The sequence below is a fragment of the Pinus tabuliformis genome, chromosome Q, assembly GCF_031772625.1.
Source record: "Pinus tabuliformis cultivar Carrire ecotype Pingquan chromosome Q, CPIR1, whole genome shotgun sequence".
NCBI classification, from domain to species: domain Eukaryota; kingdom Viridiplantae; phylum Streptophyta; class Pinopsida; order Pinales; family Pinaceae; genus Pinus; species Pinus tabuliformis.
Window position 1 is genome coordinate 1,308,078,913 of NC_142296.1, and position 19,996 is coordinate 1,308,098,908.

The 19,996-nt window shown below is 34.6% G+C and overlaps 1 long non-coding RNA gene across 1 annotated transcript; it reads right to left on the reverse strand.

The window, feature by feature from the left end:
* Nucleotides 1-980: 980 nt before the first annotated feature.
* Nucleotides 981-1,985, reverse strand: LOC149224643 (uncharacterized). The gene is made up of 2 exons (XR_016249088.1): nt 1,827-1,985; nt 981-1,100 (listed from the first exon to the last, which is right to left on the reverse strand). It is a non-coding gene; the product is annotated as an uncharacterized LOC149224643 (long non-coding RNA).
* Between the last annotated feature and the right edge of the window lie 18,011 nt (nt 1,986-19,996).

Sequence of the window (19,996 nt, forward strand, 5' to 3'; positions counted from 1 at the left end):
CACGCAGAGAATACACACAGAGGGTTTCGTATTCACCATTCCAGACTCCTCCTCGTTCCACGCTTCTCAGCCTTCGGTAATATTTAACACGTAGCACTACTTACACACTCCTCTCCTCAGCCTTTGGAAATATTTAACACGTAGCAACTCAACTAACCTCACTCTGATACCATTTGTAGTTTAAATATGTGAATGAGCTACTGATAAAGAAAGAAAGAATTCATTTACAATTATAGATTAACCAAGAAAGTAATATAACTAACAAGAAAATTGAATGCAAACACACAAGTAATAACATAGGAGTTACGTGGTAAAACCTTGACAGGGTGTCAAGGAAGCATCCATGGGAGAAGGGATTGGAATATCTATTGAATCAATAAATGATTCTCCATACAATAGTTCGGGTATTCATTAGTTTTATATGAGCTTCCTTGTTCACACCTAATCTTCAACGGTTGGGTAACCTGGAACGTGAACAGTCATCAAGAAGATGAACTGATCCGTCCATTTTATGTATATAAACAATAGCTGTCTAATGAAATAATCAATCAGTTTTTTCTGCCCATTCTGGAGTTACCCTGGCCTGACATGGTATCAGAGCACAGGTCCCAGGTTCTAAAAATAGTTGTAACTCCTTCCTCTGTCCTGAGCGCTCCTCTGTCCTGAGCGTTTCTTAGTCCTGAGCGCTGCTCTGCCCTGAGTGTCATTAATTCTCTGCGCATCAGTTTAAAAAAAAATTGTCCTGCGATTCGCTGCCTCTCCACATCAGATGCACTGGCTCTGCAACAGATCATTGAGAACGTTGTAGATCCTTCCGTTGAGGAGATTTCAAAGGAAACCGACGCCGACTTGCAGCTCGTTGTTCTCAGGAACATTCAAATCAGAGCCATTGTGGTATCAATCAAGGTAATTGTTCCATTTTCCTTGTCTGCCTTGATACAAATCCCTAATTCACCTCCAATACCAAGAAGACTTGAATCTGTCACGCTTAAGAAGCGCAATTTATCCAGTGCATCACTAGCATTACTGACTAACTCACGGAGGAATACTTCCTTGTGACTGTACAAGCTGTGTACTATCAAATCCAAAAGACGACTAACCTCTACTTGATACTCATTTTTTTCAACCGATTTGTCTGTCGTTTCCTCTTGTGCTACTGTGGTTTCATACCTAGCAATTCCAGGTATTGTTTGCTTTATCTTCAAGTTTGAAGTAACAGAAAAACCAGTTGTCTGTTCAAGCTTTGATAATCCTGATTTCGCAGTGCGACATAACTCCAAAGAAGTAAATGGCTGTGAAGGGCAGTGAGTTGAACTGGCCCCTTCAGAAGGGGGGATATTGTATGTGGCTCTTTACTTGAAGCGGAAATAATCAAGACAGGTTTTTTTACCATCCATTTGTTTGGACACGAAGCTGCGGGGATTTTTGAAGTGATTGTTAAAGCCTTGCCCTGTAATGTCATCGTGTATTCGCTTTTAGATGTTGGCTTCGAATTACAGTGATAGGTACTCGATTCAAATGTTTTGTGCTTTGTTTATCTTTGGAGTGTTAAAAAGTTGATTCGAATTACAGGGATAGCCACTCCTTTGAAATCTTTTGTGATCTGTGTGTCGCCTTTGAGATTGCGGGGATTATTGAAGTGATATATTAATACAATGAAGTGAAGTAATCCCTCGCGCATTGTGGTATCAATCAAGGTAATTGTTCCATTTTCCTTGTCTGCCTTGATACAAATCCCTAATTCACCTCCATTACCAAGAAGACTTGAATCTGTCACGCTTAAGAAGCGCAATTTATCCAGTGCATCACTAGCATTACTGACTAACTCACGGAGGAATACTTCCTTGTGACTGTACAAGCTGTGTATTATCAAATCCAAAAGACGACTAACCTCTGCTTGATACTCATGTTTTTCAACCGATTCGTCTGTCGTTTCCTGCTGTGCTACTGTGGTTTCATACCTAGCAATGCCAGGTATTGTTTGCTTTATCTTCAAGTTTGAAGTAGCAGAAAAACCAGCTGTCTGTTCAAGCTTTGATAATCCTGATTTCGCAGTGCGACATAACTCCAAAGAAGTAAATGGCCGTGAAGGGCAGTGAGTTGAACTGGCCCCTTCAGAAGGGGGGATATTGTATGTGGCTCTTTACTTGAAGCGGAAATAATCAAGACGGGTTTTTTTACCATGCATTTGTTTGGACACGAAGCTGCGGGGATTGTTGAAGTGATTGTTAAAGCCTTGCCCTGTAATGTCATCGTGTATTCGCTTTTAGATGTTGGCTTCGAATTACAGTGATAGGTACTCGATTCAAATGTTTTGTGCTTTGTTTATCTTTGGAGTGTTAAAAAGTTGATTCGAATTACAGGGATAGCCACTCCTTTGAAATCTTTTGTGATCTGTGTGTCGCCTTTGAGATTGCGGGGATTATTGAAGTGATATATTAATACAATGAAGTGAAGTAATCCCTCGCGCATTTTTGATATATTGAAGTGATATAGAATAAAGTGATATATTGAAGTGATCCATTGCACATTTTTCAAAACATAGTAGTATTGCAGTGATATGTACAATGAAATGCTGATGCTTTTAGCAAATATTAGAGGGATTTAAAGGTTGTAACGTAAGGATTTTTTTAGCAGAAGTAATTTTTTTACAGAATGCATTCAATCATCTCTATGGTCAGAATAGTTCTCACTGGCAAGGAGAACTATTCTGAATGGTCTTGGATGGTAAAACACACCCTCATCTACATTGAGTTGTGGAAAGGAGTGTGTGTCGAAGAAGAAGACAAAGACCCTGTGCAGCCTACATCAGATAAAGAACTTGTCATTTGGGAAAACAAGAACAGCAAAGCCTATGCATTGATCGCAACATCTGTAAATGAAGAAGTAAGTCGTCATATTTCATCCTATTCCACTGCCTTTGAAGCTTTACAAAAGCTGAAAGAATTCTATGATTCACATTCTGCACTTGAAGTTGTTCAGCTCATGATTAAACTCTTCACTCTTGAACTGAAAAATAATGATCCTCTTGCTCTTGCATCTGAAATAAAGTCTATAATGCATGATATTAAATCCACTAAGGTTGAGCTGGATATCTCTCCTATTGCCTTTCTCAAAGCACTCTATCCTACCTACTCCAATTATCTTGATTCATTACAAGCAAATGGAAATCTTAAAGATATAACCTTTGACTCTCTTGCGAAAAATTTTGCTGAAAGAGAGAAAGCCTTTGGAAAAAAGACAGTCCCTGAATCTTCAGAAGAGACTCTTTTCCTTGCTCATAAAGAAAAGCATCCTACTCAAGATTCTACAAGAGGAAGAGGTGGACGAAGAGGAAGAGGAAGATACTTCAGAGGCAGGGGGGGCAGACATTCTCAAGCAGAAAAGGCAGATCTGCATTGCATTCACTGCAAACGAAATGGATCACATGATGCTTCTACATGCAAGCTACCATCGGACAAAATTGAGCAGAGAAGAAATCAGCAGAAAGGTAAAACTGATGACACAGACAAAGGTAAAGCACCTGAATCCGCTCACTATATTGAGGCACAATGTAACATTGGAGTAAATGAAGATTTATTTAATGCTTCACTTGCTTCTTCGAAAAATGATTGGTTTCTTGATTCAAGAGCAACCTATCATATGACTCATAGGAAAGATTTTTTTGAAGATTTCACTGACAATTTTGATGGAGTAGTATACTTTGCAGATTAGTCAAAAATCAAGCCATCATGGCTTGGCATAATCAGGCTTAAACTGCCTGGTCTTCCAGACTTTCTTCTGGATCATGTTCTATATCTCCCACAGCTCACGAGAAACTTGTTGTCCCTGGTCCACATCCGCCGGCAAGGTCACTCCATTCATATGTTTGATGGCAAGCTTGAGGTAAGAAAGGCATCTGACCACTCACTTGTCATGAGGGGTATAGAAGAAGAAAGACTTCTTAAACTGCAAGGAACTTCTGCTCATGCACAAAATTTCTCATATATTTCTCATCATGAAGAAGGTACACTTCCGTCAAGTTTATTATGGCATGCTAGATTTGGACATTTAAACTATGATAGTCTCCACTTGTTGAAGAAAAATGGTGTTGCTGGTTTGCCTACCATTCCTAGAAAACATAAGCAATGTTATGCTTGCATTCTAGGAAAGCATAGCAAACAATCTTTTCATGATTCACATTCAAGAGCACATAGGAAGCTTGAACTCATTCATTCAGATTTATGTGTTCCAATGCATGTTCCTTCTATAAATGGAAATAAATATATCATGACGTTTATTGATGATTACACCTGAATGTGTTGGGTTTATTTATTGAAGAGCAAATCTGATGCTTTTCAAAGATTCAAGAATTTTCATAAGTGGATTTAAAATGATGCACAATCTCATATTGGGTCTATTCACACTGATAATGGAAACGAATATACATCAAATGAATTTCAAAACTATCTTCGCCAACATGGGATCAAACATTAAACAATTGTACCTTATAATCCCCAACAGAATGGTGTAGCAGAAAGAATGAATAGAACAATCTTGAATATGGTACGATCCATGCTTTTCTTCAAAAATGTAAAGATAATGTTTTGGGCTGATGCTGTTCTATGTGCTGCATATATAAAGATTAGATGTCCATCTAGTGCTATAAGAAACAAGACTCCTTATGAATTGTGGTATGGACATGTTCCTTCGGTAAAACATCTCAGGATTTTTGGTTCCACCTGTTATGCTTTAATACCAAAGGTACATAGAAACAAACTTGGTGCTAGAAGTCGTAAGTGTATCTTCCTGGGGTATTCAAACACCTCTAAAGCATACCATCTCTATGATGAAGTAAATAAAAAGTTTTTTGTATCTAGAGATGTCATTTTTCTTGAATCATCCAAATCTGCCAGTGTTGTTGAGCGGCAACTTGATCGCTTGGATAGATTCACAAAAATGAAATCATTTCAAGAATTTGATAATCAGATTCCACATCTTGAAGGGGGGATTCCTATACTAGAACAACATGTGAATCTTCTTCTGAAGAACAATCTCCCCTGCATGAAACTCCAACAACAGATGATGCTTTAAGTGATGTAATTGATAGAATTGGGAGACTCAATCTTGATTCAATCCCAACTCAATCAACAGAGCAGCCTGGACCATCTCAGAAAGGTCCCCCAAAGTGGCTGACAAAGACACTTGAAAGTGTTCATCCTAATGAAATCGGAAAAACAGGAACCAGAAATACAAACCGACAAGATGGAGGTGATCTAGATAACTCTAATTCACTTGTTGATATGGATGTTACTTATGATTGTGAATTGAACTTGTCTACAGATTTTGAACCAACTTCCTTCAAAGAAGCTACTTCTCATGATGAATGGAAAGAAGCAATGCAGAAGGAGTATGATGCCCTCATAAAGAATGGCACTTGGAAGCTCGTTGATCCTCCATTTGGAACCAAACCAATTGGCTGCAAGTGGGTCTACAAGAACAAGTACAAAGCTGATGCCTCACTTGACAAGCACAAAGCTAGGCTTGTGGCAAAAGGTTTTGCACAAAAGGAAGGGGTCGATTATGAGGAAACTTTTTCCCCCACAGCAAAATGGGCCACCATCCGGACACTCTTTGCACTAGCTGCTCAGAACGGTTGGAAAGTCCATCAAATGGATGTAAAAACTGCATTCTTGAATGGAGATCTAAAAGAGAATGTTTTTATGTCCCAGCCTGAAGGATTTTCTATGAAAGGACATGAACACAAAGTAAGCAAACTTGTGAAGTCCTTGTATGGCCTCAAACAAGCACCACGAGCCTGGTATGAAAAACTAACTGAGCATCTTCTGAAACTCAACTTCAAACATTTTGATCTTGATGATGCAACTTTATTTGTCAGGAAAGTTGGCAAAACAATTGTATATCTTGTGGTATATGTAGATGCTCTTTTAATGACAGGTAACAATGAAAGATATATTGCATCCATAAAGAAAGAATTAGGAAAAAGTTTTGAAATGACTGATTTGGGCTATGTTCATTACTATCTTGGCATTGAAGTAACCCAACATCCAAAATCCATATTTCTTTCTCAAAAGAAATACATTGGAGATTTGTTAAACAGATTTGGCATGACAGAGTGCAATCCTCTTTCTACTCCTATCGAACAAAACTTGAAGCTCACATCTATTGAAGGAAAGGAATTTGAGGATGCAACAAAGTATAGACAACTTGTAGGAAGTCTCATCTACCTCACTACTACCAGACCAGACATTTCATTTGTTGTTGGAATCCTCTCCAGGTTTATGCAAAAGCCTTGTGAGGGACACTGGTCTGCTGTAAAAAGAGTTATAAGGTACTTGAAGGGAACTGAAGACCTTGGAATCAAGTATACACAGGTGGATGACTTCAGCTTGATTGGATACTCTGATTCAGACTTCGATGGAGACAAAGAAACTGGGGTATCTACTTCAGGATATGCTATGATTCTTGGATCAGGAGCTGTCTCCTGGAGATCACGCAAACAATCAGTTCCAACATATTCAACAACAGAAGTAGAATACGTGGCAACAGCTGAAGCAACGAAATAAATTGTGTGGCTTGGGAAAATTCTTGAAGATTTGCAGGTAAAACAAGTACAATCAACTCCATTCATGATTGATAACACCTTTGCAATAAAGTTGGCCAAGAACCCAAAGTTCCATGATCGTACTAAGCACATCAATACTAAATATCATCTGATCCGACATCATGTTGAGGCCAAAACAATCCATCTCCGTCATTGTTCCACAAATGAGAAAATTGCAGACATCTTCACCAAAGCTTTTAGAAGAGAAAAGCTTGAAAGATTCAGAACAATGCTTGGACTCACCAACATCCCTTCAGATTAAGGGGGGGAATGTTCACAGCTAATCTTCAATGGTTGGGTAACCTGGCAGTTGAATAGTCATCAAGAAGATGAACTGATTCGTCCATTTTATGTATATAAACAATAGCTGTCTAATGCAATAATCAAACAGTGTTTTCTACCCATTCTGGAGTTACCCTGGCCTGACACTCCTCAATTACATAACCGATGTTTCTGTATAAAACTAACTTGTTACTAATTAATACATTTTTTGCAAATTTACATAATTAGTTGTCAAACTTCCAACAACTCTCGCATCATATATAGATATATATATTAGTAATAAGTTTGGGGTATTTAATTGCAATTTCATTGATTTGGATGCTTTATGATTATATTTTTATTCAATTATTAATATACTTAAGTTCACTAAATTTAAAGACCTCCCAATAAAGAAGTACTTTAAAGACGAGAACTAAAGAAATTAAAATAACCCTCTGGACTTCTTTTCTATTACCATATATTTATTGTTATATTGTAATTATATTATATATTAGAAAAATTTATTGAGAATTTTATAAATTTAGATATTTTAAAAAATTATATTAATATTTTAAAAAGGACGAGTAATTAATTTTATTATGAATTAAGAATATACTTTTTGATAATTTATATTACTAATAAGTTTGATATATCTAAATGTAATTATATGTTTTGGTTGATTTAGATGCTTCATAATTATATTTTTATTCAATTACTAATAAATTTAAATTCTCTAAATATTAAATCTGTTTATTTGTTGTAGGATGGTTTTGAAGAAGCACATTACGGTTATTTATATAATTTATATTTAGGTAATTTTCAATTAGAGTAAACAATTTCAAAAGTATAATGGGGAGTAGATAATAAAAATAATTAAGAAGGCTTTTGTAATTATTAAGATGTACTTAGTTTAAATAAAGCATAGTATATAGTATATAGTATTTAGAGTGAAAGTGATGTCGATAAATTATAATTATCTTTAAGTTCTTATGTTATCGATAAGGGGATTTCATATTAAGGAAATTGATATATGTTTGTGAAAATAATTTTTTCGGTGTGGAGCCTGATTTTGTTCTGTATTCAAAGGTATAACTGCGTTGGACACCAGTTCGAAATAGGATGAAAATGTCGCCCTTAAAATATTTGTTGTAGGGGCGGTCAACGGGGGCTGGCTACGACCTTTTGGGAGCCCACCCTGACAGGGGGATCGGGGGAAGCAGCCTCGAAGCTAAGAATAGATGTAAAATTTCCTTGTAAAATGTTGTAATTTCGTGGTCAATCAAAGCGATTCATTAGGAGGAGATTTGACAGTAGAAGTTATGTTTAATTTATGTTTTTTTCCCTAGAAGACAACCCCTTGCTATATATGAAGGAATTGTATTGCGTCTATGTAGATCTTTATTCTGAGTGAGGGAGAGAGAGGAGATTGAGAGGAAGAGGGAATTACAGTGGATATGTTGGAGGCTGTATCTCTTTCGTTGATAATATAAATCGAAGGACTGGTTGATTCTCTATGGACGTAACCCAAACTGGGTGAAGCACGTGTATCTGTGTCTCTCTTGTATTATGCATTATTTGTGTTTATATATGTGCAATATTTTATGTGTTCCATTACTCTGTAATATATAATTTTCTAACAAAATTAAATTTGTTGTGCTTTTTTAATTACACAATAACAATTGTTAGGTGTAAGACTAAATCAAAGTAAAATATTTTATTTTATTTTATTTTTTTCCCATAAAATCTATATTAATTCCAATAAATATTATTAAATCAATATCAATATTATTTCAATCAATATTATTGAATTAATATTATTATTAACGATATTAATTCCACTAAATCAATATTATTGACAAAAACCCCTTTTGCTTATCCCTAGTGATAATAAGTTGTTTTAATAACCTAAGATTAATATATAAATAAAATAAAATTGAATAACATTATGGTCCCTACTAATTTAAGTGATTAGATAAATTAAAAAGGAATTAAATAAGTTAATAACAGAGAATTTTTTTCTAAAAAAACCCCCTTCACCATAAAATCAATATTAATTAAATCTATATTAATTCCAATATTATTTCAATCAATATTATTAAATCAAAATTATTAAAGTAAAAACCCTTTTACTTATCCCTAATGATAATAAGTTAATTTAATAACCTTAGAATAATATATAAATAAAATAAAATAAGATAAGAGTCCCTAATGATTTAATTAAATAAATTAAAAATGAATTAAATATATTAATATATAAAAATAAAATGGAATTACATTCTATTATATAATAATATGTAAAATTATCTAGTATAATTATAACATTATTTTTATTTTCTTTTTAAGAAATATAATATTATCTAGCTGTTTTTCTATATAGTCGTTGACGGCCAACCTAGTCAACCTAGCTATTGGGAAGGTCTACTCTTCCTATTTAATGTGCGGCCATGATCTGACTCCTCAACTTTTCGTGGCAATGAACCACACTAGTTGGTTTGAAACGTGTCGACAAAGGTTTTCTACATGTAATTTACACCAAAACTCATATTATAAAAATATAAAATATTTTGGTTTTTTCAATCTTTCATAATAATATGAAAGGAGTTGAGTGACTCGTCCTCATGAGTGGTATTCATTTACCCTTTCATCTGATGGGAAAACTAAGATAACGAATGCGTGCTTATAAATGTATCTCAATTGCTTTGTATTTGATAAAAAACACAATGAATCATGTGGTTAACTTTGGTAGAATGGTGGTATAACACTTCCTTCCATACTGCAACAAAAATGGCCTCTTTATGGCCCTTTATAGATATTACCGACTGTCTATCACATCAACATTAAGAGAGAATTCTAAGATTCAAGTAGTCGAAGATCACATCGAGCATGAACAACAAGTTCTCCCACTCCTAAAGGGTAACCTAACAATGGTGCAAAATCGAATGAACAACAAGAAGACTGGCATCACAATGAAAGAATTTTTAATGTGATTTATTACACATTTTTATGACTACAACCATACAAACAAAATTCTCTCAAGTAATACAAGAAGGACAATAAATTATCACTCGAGTACTATGGCAATTAAAAAGTGTTGTAGAAGATTGATACTATGGATAAAAATTGGAGGTTTCTGCATCTTCTTGACTACATCTAGTTTTCCATGCTTCATGGTTAAATATTGTTATAGGTGAAAAGTGTCTAGAGAAAAACATATTTCCAAAACATAACAAGGAAGGACAAATCATATTGGATACTGAAGAAATCATAGTAAGAGAATCTAGTAGCTACAAAATAGATTAATTTCAGTGTATCTCATTAAGTGGAATAACTTACCTATTGAAGGCTCCACATGGGAGGATGAGAATTTTATTCAGAAGTGTCCAAAACTACTCTAGCATTGAGGAATTTCTTTTTTGGAGGAGAAGTGCATGTTACATCCCTATAACAGTAATGTATCCCCCATATTATTATTGTTGTGTCCCATAAAATCCCATTATTTTTATCATTGTGCCCTTACATTATTATTGTTATGTTGGCCCTAATTAGATATTCAACCCTTAGACTCACACATATAGCAAGGAGGAATTGTCTTTTTAATTATCCAATAATTGTTCATTTATGTGATGTAAAGGAGATTACCCCCTCAAAGTGGATTAATATCTAGTTGTTGATCAATATTCATCTTTTATTTTTGTCATATTTTCAATTGGAAACACAACACTCCAGGTTCTGAGAAGACCTATGCACATGATTCCATCAATTCTATACCTTGAAATATTGTTGAACCAAAGAGACTTAATCGCTCTAGCTAAAGACGTTGTACAACTAAATTCTATGTGGAGGAAAGGCATCTACAAATGTAAAGTTTGTGTGGAAGTGTGGGGAAAAAGGGTAAGTTCCACTACTCTACAAAAGGCGGGCCCTAAAGGAAATATTTATTTTATAATCATGCTCGGAAAGCAACCCAAATATTTAGACTTGAGTATGATGGTTTCCCTAGACATATAATTCCTCATCGCAATACATAGAGGGAAATGCAGCAACTGGGATGTATAGAAGACAAATATAGAGCTCAAAGTTACTACACTTTTTTAATGCCACATTATTATTGTTTTACCAAATCTAATGTAATTAACTATGAGGGTATGAATTTATAACATATAAAAATCATAACATACAAATATCAAGACAAAGTATAAGACATACAATAATCATAAGATATACATATCAGGATAAAACATCCAATACACATGTAACCCATGGCCTATTAGTAATGTCATTTACATTATGACTATTTTATATTAATTTTAACTAATTTGTTGCTTCATATTGTAGGCTGCTATATCATTGTTAACTAAATTGTTCCTTCATACTTCAAGAAAGTATATTGTTAAGCCAACCGAATGAATCTTCATACTTCAAGAAAGTAGATTGTTAATCCAACCAAATGAATCTAACTTACATAGATAAGAAAATAAATACACATTCTTAAGTGAAAGAAATGTATGTAACTTGAAAAGAAAAGAAACTAACAAATGCATGTAAACAGATGAAAAATAAGGAAGAAAAAAAACCCAGGAAAATATGACTCAACTTAAAACACATTGAAGCACAATTCTGTGTAAACAAAAGAATAAAGCACTATAAACATACAAATAGAATGTTCTTACTATTTTTCCTCCTCTATACTTTTCCTTTTTTGGTTGATGAATTCACAAAGTTTAATCTTTCTATTCTTTTTCTTCACACTTTTCTACAATTCTACTACATTCCATGTTTTAGATCTCTTCGTACGATATTAAATGACTAATGGGCTTTAAAACACTTTGAATAATGTTAGATAACTAATCGACTATGCAATTACACCTCCACTTGTTCATGCCAATTTGCATAGCATCAATCCAAAATTTCACCCTTTGAACTCGAGGGGATATATTAAATGTTCAAGGTGTTTTAATAATGTTGCAAATTTGCAATGTAATTTAATAATTAATGTTCTTAAATACCTAGAATACCAATTTTTTCAATTAAATTTTAATGTTCGCTCCCATACTTAAAGTGAAATGTTACTTCTATTAGCACCCTGTAAATTCCTTTAGGCAAAGGAAAGAGCCACAGGGGTAACCACAAGACCACTTACAAGCTAGGATCTAGCCCTTATAGCTTTAGAGAGGGCTCTCTCTATACAATTTTTCAGTCAATTATTTGGCTAGGTATTTTAGATCTTAGGCTAGTTTTTAAGAGCAGAAGTAATAAGATTTTTTAATATTTTGATGGAAGGTGTGAGGAAATTCCATTGTACATGGAGTCAATTTTACTAAATTTTTTCAATGAATAGCTAAAATAATGAAAGATTCTTGTAACAAGAGTGAGATATGTAGTCCTTTTGATTTTTTTAATCAGGTTCTTTGTAGGAGGGTTAGTAGTAGAATAGTGGATAAATGACACATAAAGAATCTAAGTAAAAGGATGAATTTTGCATGTCATTTAAGAGGAAAAACATGTATTCTAGGAAACTATAACAGAGCAATGTAATATCAATTTTTTGAGATAATGCTTCATTCATCTAAATAATAAGATATATGCTCATGGTATAATAATTTCAACAACAAAAATTAAATTATGTAGAAACACATCATCATAATGACTAACGCAAGAATTCTCGCGACAGGTCACTTTGACCTTCTTCTATTCACTAAAAATCCTAAAAAAAAAACACAAGTTTTTAAGCTTCACACACAAACCAATGCCTGCTACATTATATTTCAAGATCTTGTATACACTTACATCATAAAATATTCCATTATGGGATTCAATTTATGAGTTATCGATTTAGAAGGAATCGAAGCTCACAAAAAAAAAACCATTGTTTTTCATAAAAAATTAGACAAAACAATTCTAAATAGTGCCTCTAGAAAATTTCAAACTACCTTCCATCATGACAAAAATCCTGCCAAAATATTCCAGATGCCTTGGTACATACCCCTTCTACCTTATCGACCTCCCTCAATTTTATCGGGTTCCTTCTCGGGCTTATGAAGTTCCTCTGCTTTAAGAATCAGGAAAAAAGAAACAACAACCGATCTGTGTTGTGTTGCGGCTGTGTAATAGTTCAAGTTGGCATGCTTTCACACATTTCTAAGTTCTATGACCAGTAGTCAAAGTAGGGGCTTATTATATCAAAACTTTCTATTGCATGCCATTTTGTGCTACACACGGTGTAAACTTTCTTGTATGCCTAGTCCTGGGGGCTTAGGCAACATCCACATGACTAGGGCCTTGGACCAAGGGCCAAAACTTTTAGGGGCTAAACCCTTTAGCTGGGGATGGGGGTTGATTCTTTGAAATATCAATGCATTACGAACAGGCCCAATGTGTACCGCATGGGACCACAACATATGCACCTAGGCCCTTTAAAATATCAAGACTTTCAAATCAAAATATTTAATCCAGAGCTTTGACAATGCTAATCCTTTCGTCATCGATGTGTGATGTGGCTCAATACATGTGTACAGGTGATAAGGGAGGGCCCGCACCAATGCTTTAACATGTATAAACCTTTTTAAACTTTCTCTTTTATTTAAATACATACAACATATATTCATCATGTCACTACTTGTTTTGTGTCATCTGTCCACATTGCTTTGGGCTCCCGATATTGGATGTTTCCCTGATATGTATATCAGAAGAAACCCTGATATGCACATTTTTAGAAACTTTGATATTATATGTATGCTCCGATGCGTTGATAGCCCTTGGTTCTCAGCCTTTCATCTTTGGTTATTTGAGCTCTTTGTGACCACTGTGCCAGCCCAATATCAGAGGATTTCAATCTGAGGATTTACATTGGAGATGTGACATGCCTCAACCTTCAATCATTGATATAATTTCATTACTTTCCACATGGAACCTCATGAGTGATGACACATGTCACCCTCATTTTCCCCCTTAGAACACTTCAAAAATTCAAATCTTCCTACCACATGTATGTTGACTTCACATGCCATGTGGCCTACGAAAACCAACCACTTCCCACAATGTGTCCCTCATTGAAACCAACATTATGCTACCATGTGTCCCTCATTGAAACCAACATTATGCTACCATGTGTCCCGCTAAGGGAGAGTGAAAAGGCCCTTCCATCTTCACATATTTTGGGAAATTATTTGTTAATGTGTATTCGACCCTCTGTGATGCTTTAACACTATTAGCACATTCCCAATGGTTTAACACTATTGGTGTTTGCATATCACAATATTCTTAAGGTTGCCAGTTTGAAAATGTTGCCATGAGATCGACGTATGTCGATTGCCTTAGGACTCCAACATGGGATATGCGACTGTGAATTTTACAAGACCCCACCAGTAATCCATTATACAAAATTGTCGATATGTTAATATACCTAATTGTAAGTCGCAGATCGCCAATATGTCTTTGCCATTGCAATGCATGTTGGACCTCCGATCGTTGATCATCGATCACTCCAAACCTTTGATCTTCAATCACCAATACCCCTTGTACCTTTACTACTTCTCCCTTTAAATCTTTGAGATTCGAGATTTGAGATTCACACTTAGCCATTTTCCTTTTCCCAAGCTTTTGAAGAGATATTTTCACTTAGCCATAACTTTTTATGCTTGAATCCTTTTGGAGAGACCTATAGCTCATTGGAAATTTAATTTAGTGCTACTCATTTTGATTTTACTTGCAAGGCCATTTTACAAAAACTTTCAAGGGAAAAAATCATTCGCAACCTTATACTAATTTGATTGATGACCCTTTTAATATCAAAACCTTTTAGGCTATGACACTGAGTGATTCATGGGCTAAATTGACCATGATGAATAGTAAGAGGCCAACACCACTGATTCATATTATAGGACCCTAAAATAAACTCCAATGGGAATGGAATCCTCTTAGTGAGGTATGAAGAACAAAAAAATAGACTACTAGCCTATTTAGATAATCAAGAAATCGATTCAAAAATCAGAAACTAAAAATATGAGTAACTTACTAACTGAAATTAAATAAATGACTGAATTACTGAACTCACACATGGCAGTAAACCATTAGGATCTTAGGGCCTTCACTTCGGGCTTCAAATCCTAACGACAACCACCCACACTTGAAATATTCAAAATAAAATGGAATACACAATGAAATGTTGACTAAGTTGTAACTTAAACAAGAAAATGTTTCAACAGCTTACCATTGAAAAGCCCTCCTCAAAGTAGCCCTCTTGATTATTCTTTCAGGAGATAAGCATTATTTCCATGAAAAGAAGCAACCTTAAAAGAACCTTTCCATAGGTTGTCAAACTTCCCTTGTTTTCCTTTGTCCTCATTTAGGGCATCCCATTTTAGCACCAAGACTTCAATATGGAAATAAATTTCTTTGGTTCTTTCTTCATAAAATTTCTTGATTCAGTCTCGTATGAGCTAAGTATTTTTGTATACCTATTCTCTTGAATGTTGAGCCTACATCATCTGATTGATTCTCCTTTTTATATCATTGGGTTCCACTTCTGCTTCTTGCAACAATTTCATCAGAGTAACTCCTATTGAAGAAGTAAAAACTACATCAGTGCCATAAACTAGTTGAAAAGGAGACATTTGTATTGACATTTTGGTGCTCACCTGATCAATGCACAATGCATTTACCAGACTCTTGTGCTAACTCCTTTTGTTCTCTTACAACCCTTTTTTTATAATATTGGCTATGCTCTTAATGGAATATTCAACCAAACCATTACTGTGAGGGTAATCAGTTTTTGCTTGGTGAAGGACAACGTTGTATTTATGACAAAAATCTACCATCTTCTTTGACCTAAAAGTAAGAACATTACCTGTAATGATTTTCTATAAAAAACCAAACCTAGACAAAACATTTTCCCCCAAAAACTGAATAATCACCATAACTGTAGCTTGTCTAGTTGGAACTACCTTAGTCCACTTGGTGAAATAATTAGTTGTTGGCAATATCCACTTGTGTTGTCCTACAGGAGTAGAATGGATTTATCTGAAAGAATCAACTCCCCATTGATAAAATGGTGACTTAATTGCAATGGGTTTGAGGTGCAGTAGGAGTAATTTCTTCCTTCCTTTAAATATTTGGAATTCTCAAGAGCTAGAAACACTTCTATACACATTAGAAAACACAGTTTCCCAACACAACTCAACCCTTAGGATCTTTTTTGTAGTGGTTCTCCAAAAAAAATGTCCACCACAATCCCCTTTATGAAATTCCTCCATGGTATTATGAGCATCATATTCCAACAAATAGTGTAACAACATGGCACTAGGATCTTCCAATACAAAAACTAATACTTAAAATAAAATTTAACTAGTTTCAACTTAAAAAATCTAGCTTTGGTTTTGGCCAAATGTGGTGGTGCTAGTAAGTGTTGCAATACATATAAGATGTTTGCATACCGTGGAGAGACAACAAAATTTTCTACAACTTGATGAACGGGCCTCAAATCATCTTCTTCTGATAGGGTAGCAAGAAAATTTATGTCCATAGCATGTAGATCTGATTTTGCCATCATTTTCACCAGCAATTATCCCTTTATCAACTTTGTGGGCCTAATTTCAATATCATACTCAAGTATGGAGGAAACCACTTACCACAGCTATCTTCTGGATCATTATGTGTAAGAATGTCTTTGACAATGACACTTCACACATACGCAACAACATGTGAATGTAAAATATACACCTAGAAGTCATTCAAAGTCTTTAATAGAGAAAATGCCTATTTTTCCAGAATATTATATATGAGAGAAGCATCCCTAAGTGTTCTACTAAAAGATTTTACAGGTTGCTACTCATGTTGTTGATTCTTCTAAATCAAAACAACTACAATACTTTGTTCTAAAGTGAAAGAAACGATAATAAAATCCCAGGTGTATTCTTGACTAACAAGCGCATGGGCATATGAAAATGTAGATTTTACTTCATTGAATTATTTTCTACTTTTCTCATTCCATTTTACTTCAATATCCTTTTTCAGCATGTCTGTAACTTTCCTCAAGAGTTCATCTATATTAGGAATAATCCTTCTTAAGAAATTTATAGTGCCAGTAAACGACTGGATTTCTTTCTTAATTTTTGGAATGTTTATTTTCTGAATAGATGCAATTTTGCTTGGATCAATTCTAATGTTGCCTTTGGAAATGAGATGGCATAACAATTTCCCTTCTTCTTGCCCAAACAAAGATTTTTTGGGGTTGAGTGAAATGCCAAATTTTCTATATTTTATAAAAAATACCCTCAAGTGCCACAAATTTTCCTCATCTATTGGGAATAAATAGTGACATCATCCAAATATATCACTAGGAATTTTTCCTTCTCATCTTCAGAATTTAATTCCATAACTCACAATTTTTTTTCTCCCACATTCATCAAACTGAAAGGCATCTTTGCGTATTTTAAGGTTCCCATAGGTGTAGTGGATGCAATCTTATCTTTTATCTTTTCGGTGAGACAAAATTTAGTTATACCATGGAAAATCATCCAACAATGACATCCTCCTTGCACATGCCACTTTCTGAAGGATGTGATCCATTTTCAACAATGACTAGTTGTCCTTGAGAGGCTCCTTGTTCAAATTCCTAAAATCTTCACACAATATAATTTCCCTTTTCTTCTTCTTGGCTAGAACTATGTTAGATAGCCATTTATAAAATCTAAGAGGTACTATAATGTTAGCATCAAATAATTTCCTCACCTCTTTTTCGATCAAGGGCAGCATAACAGGATTTTTCCTCCACAACTTCTATTTAAATGGCCTCTGATCTTCCTTGATTGGTATTGTGTGTTGGATGGTGTCCTTGTCATATACCTTCAAATCCTCATATCCCCAGGAAAAGAAATCAGAAAACTCTCTCAACAAATCCAAATACTTATGCTTCAATTATGGATTTAAACTGTTGGACAAGTTAATCATCTTTGGAAGGTTCGTTCTACCTATGTCACATTCCTCTTTCGCATCTTTAGTTGGTATCAATTTCCACCTCTTGGATACATCATTTTGACCAAAAATATTGTATAATGGTATCATCCCTCTTCGTATAGCATTGTCTTTTAGTTGCAGTGCCTTCAATTATGTTGCCTCTCTGTCCAATTCTTCCTTAATATGATTTATGAAACTATGTTTTTCATCGTCCTCTATCTTGCAATCATTTTCAATCCTTAATTTGGAAAATTCATCTTTCATCAATAGGAAATTTTCCAAATGTTTGTCATTCTCAAAATCATGCCAGTACATCATATTGTCTGGGATAGCACGCCTACATTTCACTTCAACTTTGTACCTTCTTCTAACATTGCAAGAAGTCTCAAAATCAAAGGCTAATGTGTCCAAGCATATTCAATGACATTTTATCTTCTAGTAACAACTAAAAAACTATATTCAGAAAATTTTTGCAGGAAATCCAACAATATTCTAATAACCACTCATCCAGGGATGTTTTATCTAGTACTCAACTCTGATTGGCCTAATGACTAACTCCAAATCTCCATAGACATCTATCCTTTTGACCCATGGTTTCTTCAAGACATGCAAGCCCAAAAGGAGTGATTCATACTCCACCACATTGTCGGTACAATAACAAACTAGTTTGTATGAAAAGAGCTCGATCTTTCTTAGTACCAGGATGAATATCCATATACATGCACTAGTTTCTCCTCTTCTCACTACCCCATTAAAATTCATGGTACAAAGTTGTTGTTTTGGTTCTTCTTCTTCACATACTTTAACCTTCAAATTATCAACTTTTTTATGAACTATTTTGTTGTCATTTTCTTCAATTTTCTTATTTGCCTGTTTCACACTTTCGTCCTCTTTTATTTACGTTATAAGAATTGTACTTGTCTCCTCTTCATTAGGAAACCTATAATTAAATAAAGGAAAAGAATATAAATCATAATGAACATCATATACCAAATGATTTGTAGGATTCTCTTTGTTGCTAATAATATATTACATGAGTGGTTCTCTATACAACCTCCTTGTTCGAACACCAAGGAATGAGATGGTTATGTAAGTCGTCCCAGTTTGCAATTCAGCATGTACCTTTTCCATCCATGACATGGAAAGAATCATGCCAAATTTGGGAGGTATGTCTACTTCGACGATATCCATCACCATACTTTTGGAAGGAATTCGAGTTAATGAGACCGCTAAATCCTTGATCAATCCCAAGCATTTCACTTTCCTGGAATCAAAAGAGTACAACTCCTTGTAACATCTAATGATGTCAAGCACCAACCTCTTCATAATCACTTTCAACATCTAATTTTGCAAGGCTCTAGAATCTAGCATATCTTTGTGAAATATTTGATCATTCACGTCCAGACTGGCATAAAAAAGAGCCACATATCCATCCTACTCTTTGACATCAACCTTTGGCCCAAAAATGATAGTTTGATGGTCATCAACTATATTGACACTATCAGAAGTTTTTTCAACTCTCAGTTCCTTTGAAATTTGAGTTCTATATTGATCATTTCTTAGGAATTAAGCAAGGGGAAAGGAGATTTTCGACTTGGAAAGCTCAGTCACAAAATTAAAATGATTTGATGTTTTTTCTACCTCCTTATGAACAACATATTTCTTTTCTGCAGCGTCCTTAGAAGTATCCTCTTTCCTCTCTAAAATGTTGATGGGAGGATCTTTCTTTTGACAACTGTTGCTAAGGACATATTTCTCTACACTATTGACTACCACATATTTTTTTACACTACCAAATGCCACAACTTTCTTTGTTTCATTGTTTCCACATTTCTTCTCCTTATATTGTACTGTCTTTGGACCTGCATGATGACATTTTCATACCATTTTTTGTACTCCTCAATTTTAGCCATCATCATGTCATTTTTGGACTAAGTAAGTAGTGATTCTTCCTAATCTATCAAAAAATTCTCAAACTTCTCTTGTTCTTGACCCCCCTTGGTCAAATACATAGTTTGCTTCCCATCACCAAAAAAAAAAAATTCTCTTCCAGTAATTTCTAATCTTCTTCTTCCTTTTCTTGGGCACAATTCTATTTGAAAAGGTTGTTTTACTTGTTTTTGTTATTTCTATATACCTTTCTGATCCCTTTGCTTTATTTTCACTATTGTCTATCTT